A 14271-nucleotide genomic window follows, 5' to 3' on the forward strand; every position below is an offset into this window, starting at 1 on the left:
TGCTAGTCCCCTGAAGAGGAACTTTACAATTCCTTTGTGACCTTGCTCCAAAAAAAATGGAAATTTGTGTGCCTGAAGATAGAAACCTCCTCATGAACATGGATTCAGTGGCAGATGAATGCCATGTCACAACAAGCCTTTCTCATGCTACGTAATCATTAATCTATTTCCTTGTTAGCATGTGGTTGTGGGGGATCTAACCAGCCTGAACGTGTCCTGTCAGGTCTGCTGAACAGACAGTCCTAGGTGAAAGATCATCTTATATAACTTTCTGCTCTCTGCTTTAAAACTTTCTTAACTTTATTTGTTCCACTTGCCCTCAGTCTGTTTCTTTCCTCCCTACTTTGGCTCATAGCCTATAGTCCTAGAAAGCCTGCTGTAAGTCTACATCAGCTAACGACCATTTGTCTTTGCATTTTCCCCTCTGAAGTTCAGCCCACACTATTATGGGGCTTCCTTATGTGGGAGGAGGCAGAAGTAGGATGCACGAAGGCAGAGTTGCTACAGGGAAAGAAGTGAAAAGGGAAGAAAGGCAGAGACATGCAAATAGGTGAAGCAACAAAGAGAATGGAAGAAGGTATAGCAAAAAGGGAGAAGTCATGGTGGCCTCGCAAAAGATGTTTCTACCCTTTGTTTGGTTTCTCTTTATAAGGTGGAGAATGCATCATCTCCACAACTACTGAGTTACTGCACTAAGGGTTTACTCTGACCTTAGTCTGTGCACCAGATTGCTGATACTAACAGGAATTTTGTTATGCTTTAAAAGCAGTATGTCATCATCATCTGGGTTTTTTCCCCCCATTTTCTCTTTCTGTGTTGCTGGTGCTTCTAGGTGTGCTGTTCAGACATTGGCCTGTGTCTAGTTAAATAAATCAACCTGTCTGCAAGGAAATGCCTAAGAACAGAAACCGAACAATGGAGCAAACATGAGGGAACAAATGAGCACATCTATTAGCTTTGTTTGCTCAGCAGCAGGCCTGAGACTGACCTTTTAAAGATTTTCTAGATTTAGTGCTGCCTAGTATGGATGACATAGCATTAGGGACCTTGAGTGTGTACTTATGTCCTCCCCGCAGAATACCAGAGCAAGAGGAAAACGTGCCATTCTTACAGGGAAATTACAATGGAAAAGAAGGCAGAATGTACCGGCAAGTAATTTTTCCCTTTGTCCTTTTTTTTTTTTTTTTAAGAGGCTTTTACCATAGGTGAAGTTTGCTTGCATTGAAGGGAAGACAGTTCAGATTCTCTTTGGTATTTAGGTCTTCTGCTCTGGCTGTACAGTAGGACAGTATCCTGAGTAGCAACAGAAGAGTCTCTGGTGCAGACAAATGAACATGGAAAGAGCATGAATTTACAGTCACCCAGGGACTACACCACTATGGCAATGTCATGGAGGGGCCAGGGCTGCATCTGCAATTGTGGTCTAAACTGGAAGCTTTTCCCCAGGCTGTCAGCATGACAACCCAGCACTTGCAAGAGGACTATGTCTTTCTCAAGCTGCCTAGTTTGTGCCAAAGAGCATGTGAAGCAGGAAAAAAAATGGATCATATCAGGTCAAAGAAAGATTTGTGGTGTTTTTATACACATACACACACAAAAAAAGGACGAGAAGAGACTTCCAGTGGTTCAGACTCCTCAACTGATAAAATGCTGCTATTTATAGCTGACCTTTTGTGTTCCTTCCTACCAACTCTGTGTTTTTTTAAGTGGCAGGAAAACTCTAGAAAGAGTTGTGTATTATTATTAGCTAACTGAAGTGGTTTTCACTTTAAATTGATGTTTTCCACAATTTTTAATTTCAGATAAGAAATAAACAATACAAGAATACCTGGATAGACCTTTGGTAGTAGAAATCCCAGTGACAGTAGGCACTTTATCCAGTTTTTAAGAAGTAGAAGTATGTTGTGATAATACATCAGGTTATAACCTACTTTGGGGTAGATCTTTCCTTTTTTAGGGAGGGGAAAGAAGCATTTCTTGTTGTGTTTTTAATTTTGCCCTCATATGGGAAAAAGACCTTCCAAGATTTTTTCATCATTCCGGTTATTTGGAAGAGAAAGGAAAGGAGGAATGGTTACATATATTATTCAGTCTTGCTCTACTAATTTAATCCAATGTAGAAATAGGTGAAAAGATGAAAGAATAATTCCTGTTAAATATATGCAGACTTAGGAGGACAGAAGGTTACGATGATCATAGAATCACAGAATCATAGAGTAGTTTGGGCTGAAACGGACGATTAAAGGTCATCTAGCCCAACCCCCTGCACTGAGCAAGGACATCTTCATCTTGATTAGAGCCCCATCCAACCTGCCCCTGAATGTTTCCAGGGATGGGGAATCTGCCATTTGTGGGCAGCCTGTTCCAGTGTTTCTCATCGTAAAAATTCTCCTCCTTATATCTAGTCTAAATCTACCCCCTTTCAGTTTAGAGCCATTGCCCTGTGTACTATTGCTACATGCCCTTGTAAAAAGTTCCTCTCCAGCTTTCTTGTAGCCCCTTTAGGTACTGGAAGACTGCTTGGTGTCATCTGTAAACTTGCTGAGGGTGCCTTCAATGCCTTTGTCTGTGTCATTGATGAAGACATTAAACAGTGCCAGTCCCAATATGGACCTCTGAGGAGCACAGCTTGTCACTGATTTCCACTTGGATGTTGAGCCATTGACCACTACCCTCTGGATGTAATCATCCAACCCATTTCCCATCCAACGGACAGTCCACCCATGAAATTCCCATCTCTCCAATTTAGAGAGAAGGATGTTGTGGAGGACCATGTCAAAGGCTCTACAAAGTTCAGATAAATGACATCTGGAGCCCTTCCCTTGTCTGCTGCTGTAGTCACTCCATCATAGAAGGCCACTAGGTTGGTCAGGCAGGACTTGTTCTTGGTGAAGCTGTGCTGGCAGTCTCAAATCAGCTCCCTCTTCTCCATGTGCCTTAGCATAGCTTCTAGGCAGATCTGTTCCATGGTCTTCCCAGGCACAGAGGTGAGGCTGATAGGTCAGTAGTTCCCATGATGTTTAAATGTACTTCAACTTTCTATTTTAAATTATCTAAATAATCTGGCAATTTTCCGAGTTCATATTTTTGACCATTAGCACAGTTTTAAAGATGCTGTCAGTCAGAAAGAAAAATGTTTGACACAATAGCAGTTGCAGCAGTTCAAGTGTACAATTCCAGTGAGTGGTGGTAGACTAAAGAAAAGACAAAGACCAGAAGTGAATTTTAGGTATGGTCAAATGACTGGGCATAATTATGGGTTAAATCAGCATTCCCACTAAAAATGTGCTAGCAAAATCTTTAAAATTAAGAGAGTGAAAGTGAAAGCTTGCATGAAAACATATCACCTTGGCAAGAGCTGTTTATTCCTACCTTTCCTCAAAGATGTGGCTTTTAGCTGTAGTTTTTCATTTCACTCCTTTGCTTGGGAGTCCTTAAAAGCTGGGAAGTAAGGTACTATCCAAACTGTATTGAACGGACACTGTAATGTAGTGATGATTCTTTTAAGATATACTATGACATCAGGTTAACCATACCAGACCATCATATTAAGCTCTTTGTCTGGTATTCACTTTTACCCATACTAAAGTCTGTTTTATTTCCAGCATCTCAGGATGCAAGAGCTGTTACTTTCTCAGTAGTCTCTTCCTCTTACTGCCGCTCAGCAAATTTCGCCTGCGCCCTGAGTGTGCTTGGAACAACCTCCCTTGTCTCACATCCCGTCTCTGAGGCCTTCCTGAAATTCTCCTTGTTTTGTGAGGCCTCCAGGCTGGTGCCATCTTCTAAGGTGTGCCACATGGGAACCGCAGCTAGCCATACCCAGAACCATGAATCTGATAGACAGAAGTGTTTTGAGGCAGAATTGCACAAATTAAGGGTGGGGTGGGTTTTAGTGTGCTGCACCCTGTGGTATTATGTGGTGAAGAAAGTGTGTCAGGAAACACAGAAGAAGCAGCCAGAAAAGAGACAGCAAATGTTGCTTCAGACAAACTGATAACTCTATTTTTACCACATCCTGCTGTGAGAAATGAATACTGAAAGCGATTATTGAACTAAAAAGGCAAAATAATGCCTAGAAGAGAGAGGGGGGAGGATACTTCTGCACCCTAGATGACGTCTCCGATGTTTCTTTCCTCCATCCAGCCCTATTAATCTACTTTTTTTGCCCAGATGGATGAAATATTGGCATCGAAAATCCATCCTCGCTTTCCGTGTCCGGCAGTGACAGCTTTGCAGGGGACAGAGCGGCTCGGTCCTGTGCAGGCTCCGTGTACGTCCCGATGAAGCACAATCCCTGCCCGCGGCCTCACAGCATCGCCAGCCCTCGGAACCCGCTCCCGAGGCGCGGCCAGCGCGCCCGCTGGGCTCTGGATGTGGGGAGGACCGCGTCGCCCTGGATTATCCGTAGGTTTAGCGGGAGGATCGCGCTAATCCGCCCCTGCATCCCACGTCTCCGCGTTAGCCGGCAGCCGCAGGCTCTGCGGTCCCTCAGGGAGCTGCAGCCGCGGGGCCCCGGGCGGGAGCGGGGCCGGCTGCGAGTCCCCGCCTGACCCCGCGCCGGGCGCGGCCCGGGGGCCGCTGGTCGGGGCGGGCCGGGGGCGGGGGCGGCGAAGCGGCTGCGACAGCGACACCGACAGCGACACCGACAGCGGCCCTGCCTGCGCCAGCGGGGAAGCGGCTGCCGCCCGTGGCCGCCCGGGGAGGGGGCAGCCCCGCGGCGGGACCGCGTCATCCCGCGGCCGCGGCGGGAGGAGCGCGGCTGACGCGGCGGGGAGGAGGAAACGGGAACTCGGGCGGGCGGACGGACGGACGGACGGACGGACGGACAGACACCACCGGCCCGCCCCGGCCAGCGGAGGGACGGGGGGTCGGAGGGAAGCAGGTACGCGGGGTCCGGCTGTCCAGGGGTCCGTGCCCCCCCCGACGGGCATGGGAAAGAGAGGCCGTCCGGCGCCGCGCGGTTCGGCGGCCGCGGGGATACGGGACACGAGGACGTTTTGTTTCCCTTTTGTTGCAGCCCGAAAACGCCTTCGTGCTTTGCCCGCACCTCCGGCGCTCCCGTGGAGTGTGTTCGGTGTGGCTCTCACGGGGGGGCTCCTGCGGAGGGGGACGGGGGAACTGAGAGTGTTCCGCAGGAAAGCGCTGCTCCCCGCGTGGGCGTGCGGCTCCAGCGGCAAGGATCCACTTACGGACACGGGGCAAAGTGCTCACAGACGAGTAAACAAACACGGAGAAACTTCTGCTTTTCTTTTTCCCCCAGCGACTATAATTTTAGATATTGTACTTGCAAAGAAGTTGCAAAGTCATTCAGCATTTCACATTCTTCTCTCCTGGTTTTTTTTTTTATTCCCACCCTTCTACAGTAGTGTTACTTGGCTCCTGCTAGTACTCTTGCCCGAATGTTTTTATGGGTTACTGCATGTATGTGTAGTTTTACTTATTATGCTTTATTTTGCATGGCTGGCTGGGTGTGGGAGGGTTTGATTTCTGGGTTGCAACCACAGGCACCACTAAACTCCAGTTCCACTACTTAATTCAGTAAAGACAGTAATGCTGTAGACTTTTAAGAGGTGAAGGATGGCTTGGCATTTACATGTAGAGCAGGTGAAGGGACTCTTGCCCAGAGAGCCTTTGCCCCGTGCCAAAGTAGGATGAAGAGATCTGACTCGCTTTGCTTTGTGCCTCACAGAGGAAAAGAAGTGGACATAGTTCATGTCTGAGGTCCCTCTTTTTAGTGGTCTGTGTGCTAGACAGGCAAGGGCTGGAATTGCCTCTTCCCCCTTCCTTTAAACACCTTCAGTATGAGAGACGGTTGGAGGCAGGGAGAGAATTAAAATGTTTCCTCCTCTTGTGCAGAAGGACTTGCAAAGTATTGGTACTTCCTGCACAGGTCTTTTACGGGAAGGTAAAATTCTGACGCAGACTTTGAGGATTTGCATTAAGGGGAGAACTGGTCGAGCTTGAAAGGGTATCCCATAAAATTCACCTGTGTGACTTTGTATTTGCAGGATGTCTTTGGCTCAGGGCTTTCATGAGCATTGGTCAGAACTCCTTGACTTCTCCTTGCTGACACTTACCTGCTCCTGCAAAGCTCTTTTTTGATGTGAATTCTTCCAGGCTCTTTCCCTTAATTTTTGAAAGTGTATGAAGAGCAGGAATATGCACTAGTTGGCGTCAAAAAACATTTGGTGATCTCTGTATTTCTGTCTAGTAAGTACTACAGCCCCTTTGTTACATACTCTGAGCGTTGAAATAGCATTGACATTTATACTGGGCACTCAAAATAGATGTTGGCAGCCCTTGCATTTAATTTCTTTCATGCTAATTTAATAAATTCAGTACCTATTATAATCTGAAAAGAGGATTAAACATTTCCTGAGGGAAAGGAGAGTTATGCGGACTGGTGTATACATGCTGCATCCAGAGTGCTGCAAGACTTGCAATGCATTGGTTATGCTGTTCAGAGTGAATCTTCATTCTGATAATCAACAGCTCATAGCCGTTGCTGCTTTTTACTATTGCTGTCTGCATTCTCATTCTCTAAGGACAGGTATCTTTTTAAAGAAGCCTGACAAAGCTGGATGTTCAAGTCTCATTGAACAGAAGTCTTCAAAGGACCTAAGAGGGGACATTAGTTATATGGTTCCTAGCCCACTCTGCTTATAAAAGAATGTATTGCAGGGAGCTCGTAGTTCAAGTTTTAAGATGTGGGCACTTTAAAATTACTACTCTCTGCATTTTTTGACTTGTTTAAAGTCAACCCACTAGTAGGTGGATAATTTGACTGTAATGGCATGTGTTTAAAATAGTGATTGCTGGTTTTTAATATGCAGAATTGCTTCAACCTAGCTAGCTAGAATAGCTGTAAGCCTCCAAAGCTGACCTGACCCACCAATAAGATAATTCAATTGGGTATGCTGAGGGCCAAAAGTAAAGTATATGAAATAAATTGTCCTAGGTATTAGCAAATAAAAATAGATGCAAAGCATCTCTTGCCTCTCCTAGGATCTAGGGTTTATGATGGAAATCATCTGTCAATCTATAATGCCACACATGCTAATTGCAGGTTCATGTTAATCATCACTCTCTAAGAGGGTATGTCAAATCTTATTTTCCATCCCATCCATATAGGATAAGCTTCTAATAAGCTGTGATCCTTCAGCCACATCCACACATCAGTTCTCTCCTGGGTTATCCTGCCTATAACCCAGATCATTTTCCAGATGGTTTCAGTTTTATAATTTGCATGCAAGTTACTGGGGCTTTTTTGTCCCACGGCTACAAGCCATTTTGTACACAAATGCCCTGCATTTCTGCATGGAAATAGAGCTCAGATTACACATATTTGCAGTTGCAAATTAATTTTTTGTTTCAACTGTCTAATTTGTCATTTAGAAAAATGTTATTTCAAAGGAGTGTGCACTTCCCAAAAGGAAAGTCACTATTGGTTGGTTTCGTGACTTCATTTTTGGACATCCTTAAGTCAGTGCAGACTTATTCTGCTATGAATTTTTTTTTCTGTAGACCAAGGAACTAGAAACTAGCATAAGTAATGTATGCATTTGTATAGACTGAGCTGTAGTAAAGCAATATGTTGTTTTTATTTGAATCCAGCTCTATGAGTGTTTATATTGAAGGATTCATTTTGTTCCAGTTTAAGTAGTATCCATATGCTAGAATATCCTGCAGAGCAAACACTTACACTTTCCAAAGTAGAACCAAAAGGCTTCAGCATACTGTAAGAACATTTTAAAATGTGTTAATCAGGTTCCTTCTTGCATTCCTAGTTCTCAAACAGAATTTATTCCCCCGTCTTCCAAACCACCTAACACTGTGCCTGCCTGACTCTGAAAGTGTCTTAAATGTATTGGATCTCCCTTTAAGCAGAAAGTTCTTAAGCGCCTTATCTAGAGCTGCTGCAGTTGAGCATCAAAGCCCTTAGGAGATGAAGAAACTAGGACACCTGGCAAGCACATTGTAAACACACACCCTGATGGGATTGGTTGTGTCTTGAAATGCAGTTGTTTAGGCTTCCTTTTTTAAAACATTGCCAGGAGAGGAGCCAGTGCTCACCTTTCCCTGAGAGCTCCTGGTGGTAAGACTTGTCTGAAGAGTAGACCGTGTTCTGGTAGTTGAAATCTGGGCTCCTGATCCATGTGCCCAAGGGGTTCGAGCCCACATCTTCTCCCACCTCTCTAGCTGTTGAATAGGCTGAAGGAAGCAAGTGAGAAGGCACATTTCTTTCCTTGTGTTCAACCTGGGCCCTTGTGTGGAAGATGCAGCAGGTTGCCTGAGGCTGACATGAGGGAGCACTGGAACCTGACTTTCTCGCAGCAGTTTGTGTGTTCCACTGGGAGGAGGGCTGGGATCTAGTGGTTGGTTGCTCATGATGAGACTGTTATCAGAGGTGAACATTTTCATGACATCCTCTACGTTTCAAGACTTGACTGATTGCTCTAGGAGAAAACTGGGCCTAGGAGAAGAATGGGCTCAGAGATCTGCAGTGAGTGGTGACATCTGTTCATAGTCCCGGTTTAGAAGTTTAAGCCCTCAAGCTGAAGTGGGGAAAGCGTCCAGTGTTTCCTACCAGAAAGCCCCATTTCCAGCACAGGAATTTTCACCTCTCTTGCACAGTTACACCTATCTGTATGGTGATAAGTGTCAGCCTGCCAGTTCTGTATTATGCAGATTTTTAGGTGTCATTGTAAGTAATCCGTACCACAGATTTGGGTGCTTGTGACCTGACCTGTAACTCAATTCCCTCATCCAATTCTGTGCTGAGAGTCTTCTTCCCTAACCTTTAGCAAAGGAAGAAGTAAGGTTGTATCTTCATGTGATCTTTTCACTAACATTTCTCAGACACCCTGCAAGCATCATCTGATGAGGAAAGGGAACTTCTTATTTCCTCGTATTTGAAATGCTTTGCTTTGCAACTACAGTCTTTTTTTGTTTTAGGGCAGGAAAGCACCTGGTTGAAGGGAGAGTGTTTATAAGCAAGATTGGTGTCTAAATTTGATTCAAAGCTCCTTTATTCAAAGAGATGTCACATCTTATTTCTTGGCAGTCTTGTTTGAAACTGTGAGGGCAACTGGCAAGCTGCTAGTGCTAAGTGCCTTGCCAGATACTATTGCAAAATGCTGCCAGCGAAGAAGTTGCATAACTTTACAGACCGTTATATTTCTCTTGGAGTAAACCAAAGGGGTACCAGCTTCTGAACCCTTGCCTCTGCTGAGAAGCAGGATGGACACGTTTCCATCAGCTTATGAGGCACCAACATGTTGCTTTGCTGCTGCTGTCTCTTCCAGCTCTTGCAATCAGTTTTCCTTCAGTGGTACTTCTCTGTCTCTTGTTTACTGTTGTGAAATAACCAAGGAAACAGAACTATTTAAAATATCTTCACTGTATTGTTAATTGCAAAATATTTTGGAACAGACATCAGACCAAGAAAAGCTTTGCCTCTGATTCTGGACCCAATATTGCTACTGTAGCAGGTCCGTCAGAATAGATTTGCAGTGCCCCACAGAGTTATAACTCATATTTCAGTGCTTATTGAACATCTATGGAACTGAAGTCATTCCCCAAGTATTTGTATTTATCAGTATAATGTAGGATGCAAAATCTGATGTCTAAATATATGCAAACCATGTGCCAATTTTTGAGAATTTGTAACTTTTCTCTTTGCTGTTAAAACAAGGCACCAGTTGGAAACACAGTTCTATTTTTCAGAAACTGTCTTGATGGCTATTTCAGAGCTTGGCATCATTAATCGGTGCTCAAATTGATATTTTAATGAGAAAATATAAGTGCTTGGGAACTTGCAAGAATTGTTGTCCTGTGATGTTGCTTATAACATTGCATTACAGTGAAATTTCTGGATTCAGCTAGGAAGATAAGCTGAAGGGGTAAGTGCTGCTTAGGGCTAAACATCTTAAATCATGCTGTTATTCCAGTTAGAAGAAACCTTGGGAGGTGGCAAGTGTGACCCCCTGCTTGAAAGAAGGTTAACCCCAAGTTCAGACACGGCTGCTCAAGGCTTTGTCAAGCTGGGTTTTGAAAACCTCCCAAAGACAGAGACTCCACAGCCCTGCTGGGCAACCTGCCTCAGTGGTTAGTTATCCTCGTTGGATTTTCCCTTCTCATGCAATGCAACGTCGAGAGTCTATGTCTGCCTTGGTACCTTTCTTGAAGACATCAGGAGGCTGCTGTGCCCCTCAAGTCTCCTCTTCTCAAGGCTAAGTCCAGTTGCCTCCAACTCACCTCCTAGACCATGTGCTGCAGCCCATGACTATCTGTCTTCTCGCCTCTTCCATGCCCTGTGTAGTTCCTGCTTAAGAGCAGGAATGTTGGATGTATATATTTAGATTGAAGTGTGCTCGGTCTGCAGGACTCTGAACAACTGTATTTATATTGTGATAATTTAGGTTTAGAGGGTTTTTTTTGTTTGGCATCTTAGTGTTAGGTATTTATGAACTGGGATCACTATCAAGGCCTAAAATATATTTCATGCTAAGTTTAGTAAATAAGTAAGGACTGAGCATTCAGAAAATGAATGCTTTTACTCAAACTCAGTGGAATTTCCACTTTATGGTATGTGTTTTGCTTTAATTGTGGGAAGAACATAGAAGATGAACAGGAGGCAATTAAGGAAAAAAAATGATGGGACATAACCATACTTTGCAAAAGCAAGATGCATTAAGTCTACGAGTTTGGAAAGCTACCAAAAACTACAAACCAGAGAAAACTTAGGATAGTTCAGAAATAAAAGCTACCTGGCAAAAATACCCAGACTGTCAAAGGTCTTGAAGACAAATGCACCAAAGAACTAGAAGACTTCTGCTTCTTTGTTGCCGTACTAGTGGTGCATCTCGAATATATTAGGGGGGTGGGGAAGGGAAAAAAAAGAAAAGGGCTATGTTTTCATAAAAGGTAAGTAAAAAGAACATGTATTAAAGAGTATATAGCAGTGTTTTATGAGAGGTAAGAAGTGAAACAGAAGAGGGTTATCTGGAGTTATAGTAGATACTGACAACCTAGAATCCAGTTTGCCTCCTGATTATTTTTCTCTGTTTTTTTCATTTAAGCATTTAATTTAAATAATTAACATAATGGTATTAATTTATTCTCCTAGTATTTACAATAAATTTCTTGTAAATAACTAACTTATCATTATCAATTGATCTTTAAAAGGGGTCCTCAATTTTTCAGACTAGCATAGAAATGGTTAAGCACCATATTAATATTAAAGCATCTGAATTTCACATTCCCAAATTCTTAGTAAGAGAATATCTGGTGTCTTTGGAACTGTTGGGACTAACAACTCATTCCTGCCATCCTTTTGTTTTCAGAGCCCTGATAGAAAACATACGGAATTTCTGTCAGGGGACCAACAAAACTGTCCCTTGGTTGTGTCCCTTGAAAATAATGTCATACTTCCAGCTGTGACAGAAAACCTGAGAAATTACACTGCTATGGTGAGAAAGCGTGGCCAGTGTGCTCCAAAATTTTCAATTGTCTTGGTGCAAAGTGTTTGTATCAAGAATGAACTGTGCTATTTCCAATGCAGATTTAAGTCTTGTGTATGTGTCCACACACATTGCATGTAACTCTAAAGGCATATGCCAGATAGATTGGTTTAACTTCAATTTTATTCAGAATTTTTTGGAGGTTGGCTGTCTCTTTGGTTCTCTTTTCATGTTAACTAATACGTTACGTAGTGGATGAATAGGATTCTTTATAGAATTATCTAAAACCAGGCACTGATTTATTTGAAAACAAAGGGTTTCTTTAGAGCTAAGTTTAAGCTGGCATTGCCATGAATCCTAGAATTATTCTACATTTAAATGAGAGAACAGTGATGCACTTGTACTTGGGCTTTGAACAGCACAGAGCTGTTGACCAGAGACTCAGAGACCGCTGAGCAAATGTGTTTAGGTTCATTTGCTGGAGTTTCCAAGCCTACTTTTCTCTCCTTACACAGATGATGAGAAGCAAAGCTGAAAGGACACTAGAAGCTGCACTGATCAATTTGTTTGGAGGTAGACAAATTGTTCGTTGATGTGCGATCAAAAAATGTATAAAACCCTGCTCTGTAGTGATCTGAACACATACTTTTTCTCTGATTTGCTTTGGGGTGTGTGGGGTCTAGAGCACAGCAGCTAAACAATACTTCACTTGTTTATAAAAAACCTTGGGAAGAAGGGGTGAGAAAGAAGAAAATATTTACAACAGTTTTCCACCCAATTAAAATCAGAAGGCATACTAAAAAGGAAAGAGTTCATCTGTGGTCCAAGCCAATTAAAAGTACATTTTGCTGCTTGGATGTTAATTTACACATTCAAGGCAATGTAAATTTAAACTAGAAGTTTGACTTAACCTCACCAGTTCAGATGAACTTCAAATTTATGATTCATTTGGTTTTGGTCATGGCATCTGGGTGTTTAAGCACATTTTGTGTGAATTGACATTAGAAATTCATAAACTGCCTTAAAATGTTAAACTTGTGGAGTACTTCACCAGAATGTGTAAATAATGCCTGTCTCGCAGACATAGCTGTGCAACATGAGCTGGCTCGGATCCTCAGTTAAGATATTCTTACGTTTGATACCCTCAGCCATTCTTCCTGTTGTTTAATTAGCTGGGAATAAAACCAGAATTCTGTCGCTTCTCTCGTGTATTAAAAGGTATCTCAAATTTCTGTGCAAACATTTTAATTGTATTTGTTGGTATTAGTTGAGGTTGTTTGTAGGTTTTTTTACACTATAATGTGTGTTTATTTATAAAGAATTTGACTAGAGGTGGAAGGAGGACTCTCATAACACAGGGTTTTACTCAGAAATTAAGCTGCAAACTTGTCAATATGTGCAAAAATCACTTTAGTGTTTTAAGTAGGAGCATCACTTGAAGTGACCTGAAAGAAATTTTATTATCAACCACCCAGCCAAATCCCAGATGATTATTCAGGGAACCATGCTGGACGAGTGATGTGCACAGAGTAAGAAACAAAACCGCCCTTGACAAGGAATCTAAAGGGACTGAATATTTCAGAAGCTACAGAGCATAAGGAACAGAGGATGGCCTTGCAGCTCAGAATCTAAACAGGCACACACACAGACGTGCACAATTTGACACTTCTTTAGGAAAAGAAAGTTGACAAAATGAAAATATGTTGATATTAGAAACTGCCAAGGAGAAACTGGAACATTCTTTGTCTTGGTTACTGCTCTATTACTCGGCAGCTGGAAAAGATTGATGGCTTGGGTGCTTGGCCCTTTTTTTTTGGTTCTGCTGTTTTAATTTATGAGGCAGAAAGTCCCCAGACATAGATCCTCATTTAAAGAAAAGAAAGAAAAATAAGCATTGTTATTTTAAAGCAAATGCAGTTGAAATATTAAAACATTGTGATGATTTGTTACAGTTTATTTACAGATCTGCCAAAGATGTCCATATGTCACATCAGATGTCATTTAAAATGGTCAATATGTTGTCTTGAACCAGTCAGTGCCTGGTGCCCAGACACTTCACGCTGTCACTCCAGTCATGCTTATTGCTGCATAGCATTTAGATCAGTCTAACAGTTGAGTAAAGCAGTGTTGTTCTGGTCTGCTACAGCTGATGCCTCCTGCCTTGCTCTCTGCCATATGGATGCCACTGTTGGTCCCTGGATTCCTCTGGTTTGGCTTAGGGTGAGTCTCTGTTATTAGTTCAGTTCAGGAGCTGCTTTTGGAGTACATCTCTCACCATTCCCTTTGCTGGGTGATCTCAGGGAGCATGAGCTGGATTCCTTTCAGGTGAAGCAAGACTGGAAGATGTTCTTCTGGAGTGCTTTAAACACCCACTGACCATGTGGGTGTCCTACCCACAGGACGACACTGAGATAGGTTGAAGCAGAACATACAAATCCTGCCATGCCAGCATGGGTCATGTGAATGCTGCATCTTCAGCAGCAACTGTTTTCCTCTCTGTGGATATGCTTTTCTTGCACTGCATTACTTGCTAAGGTAGATGTTGGAACGAAAACTACAGCAAGGGCAGATTGAAGCAGCTGGAGCCTGCCTTTTCTCTTGATTTCAGGTGCAGCCTCATTAGTTGTTGCTCTTGAAAGCTAACACACCTCTGAAATGACTCTCCCTGCAAATGAGAGTCTCATTTTTTGTCTTTCTTTTTCTCAGTTTCCTGCCTGGCACTTGACTTCCCTCAGTGCTTCTCCTCTCCATGCTTTCAAAACTCTTTTCCTTCCTCTTACTTCTGGTTTGCCAGCATCGCTTCCCTCGA

The 14271-nt window shown here is 43.1% G+C and overlaps 1 protein-coding gene across 1 annotated transcript in view; it reads left to right on the top strand.

Moving 5' to 3' along the window:
• The first annotated feature begins 4744 nt into the window (after nt 1-4744).
• The window catches only part of SGK3 (serum/glucocorticoid regulated kinase family member 3), a 55939-nt gene continuing 46412 nt past the window's right edge, over nt 4745-14271 (top strand). The window contains exon 1 of the mRNA XM_051768883.1: nt 4745-4882. The gene's annotated coding sequence lies outside the window, so the exon portion shown is untranslated. The remainder of the gene's footprint in view (nt 4883-14271) is intronic.

Source organism: Manacus candei, unplaced genomic scaffold, assembly GCF_025592945.1.
Source record: "Manacus candei isolate 608988 ecotype Guabito, Panama unplaced genomic scaffold, ASM2559294v1 h1tg000008l, whole genome shotgun sequence".
In the NCBI taxonomy this organism is placed as follows: Eukaryota; Metazoa; Chordata; class Aves; order Passeriformes; family Pipridae; genus Manacus; species Manacus candei.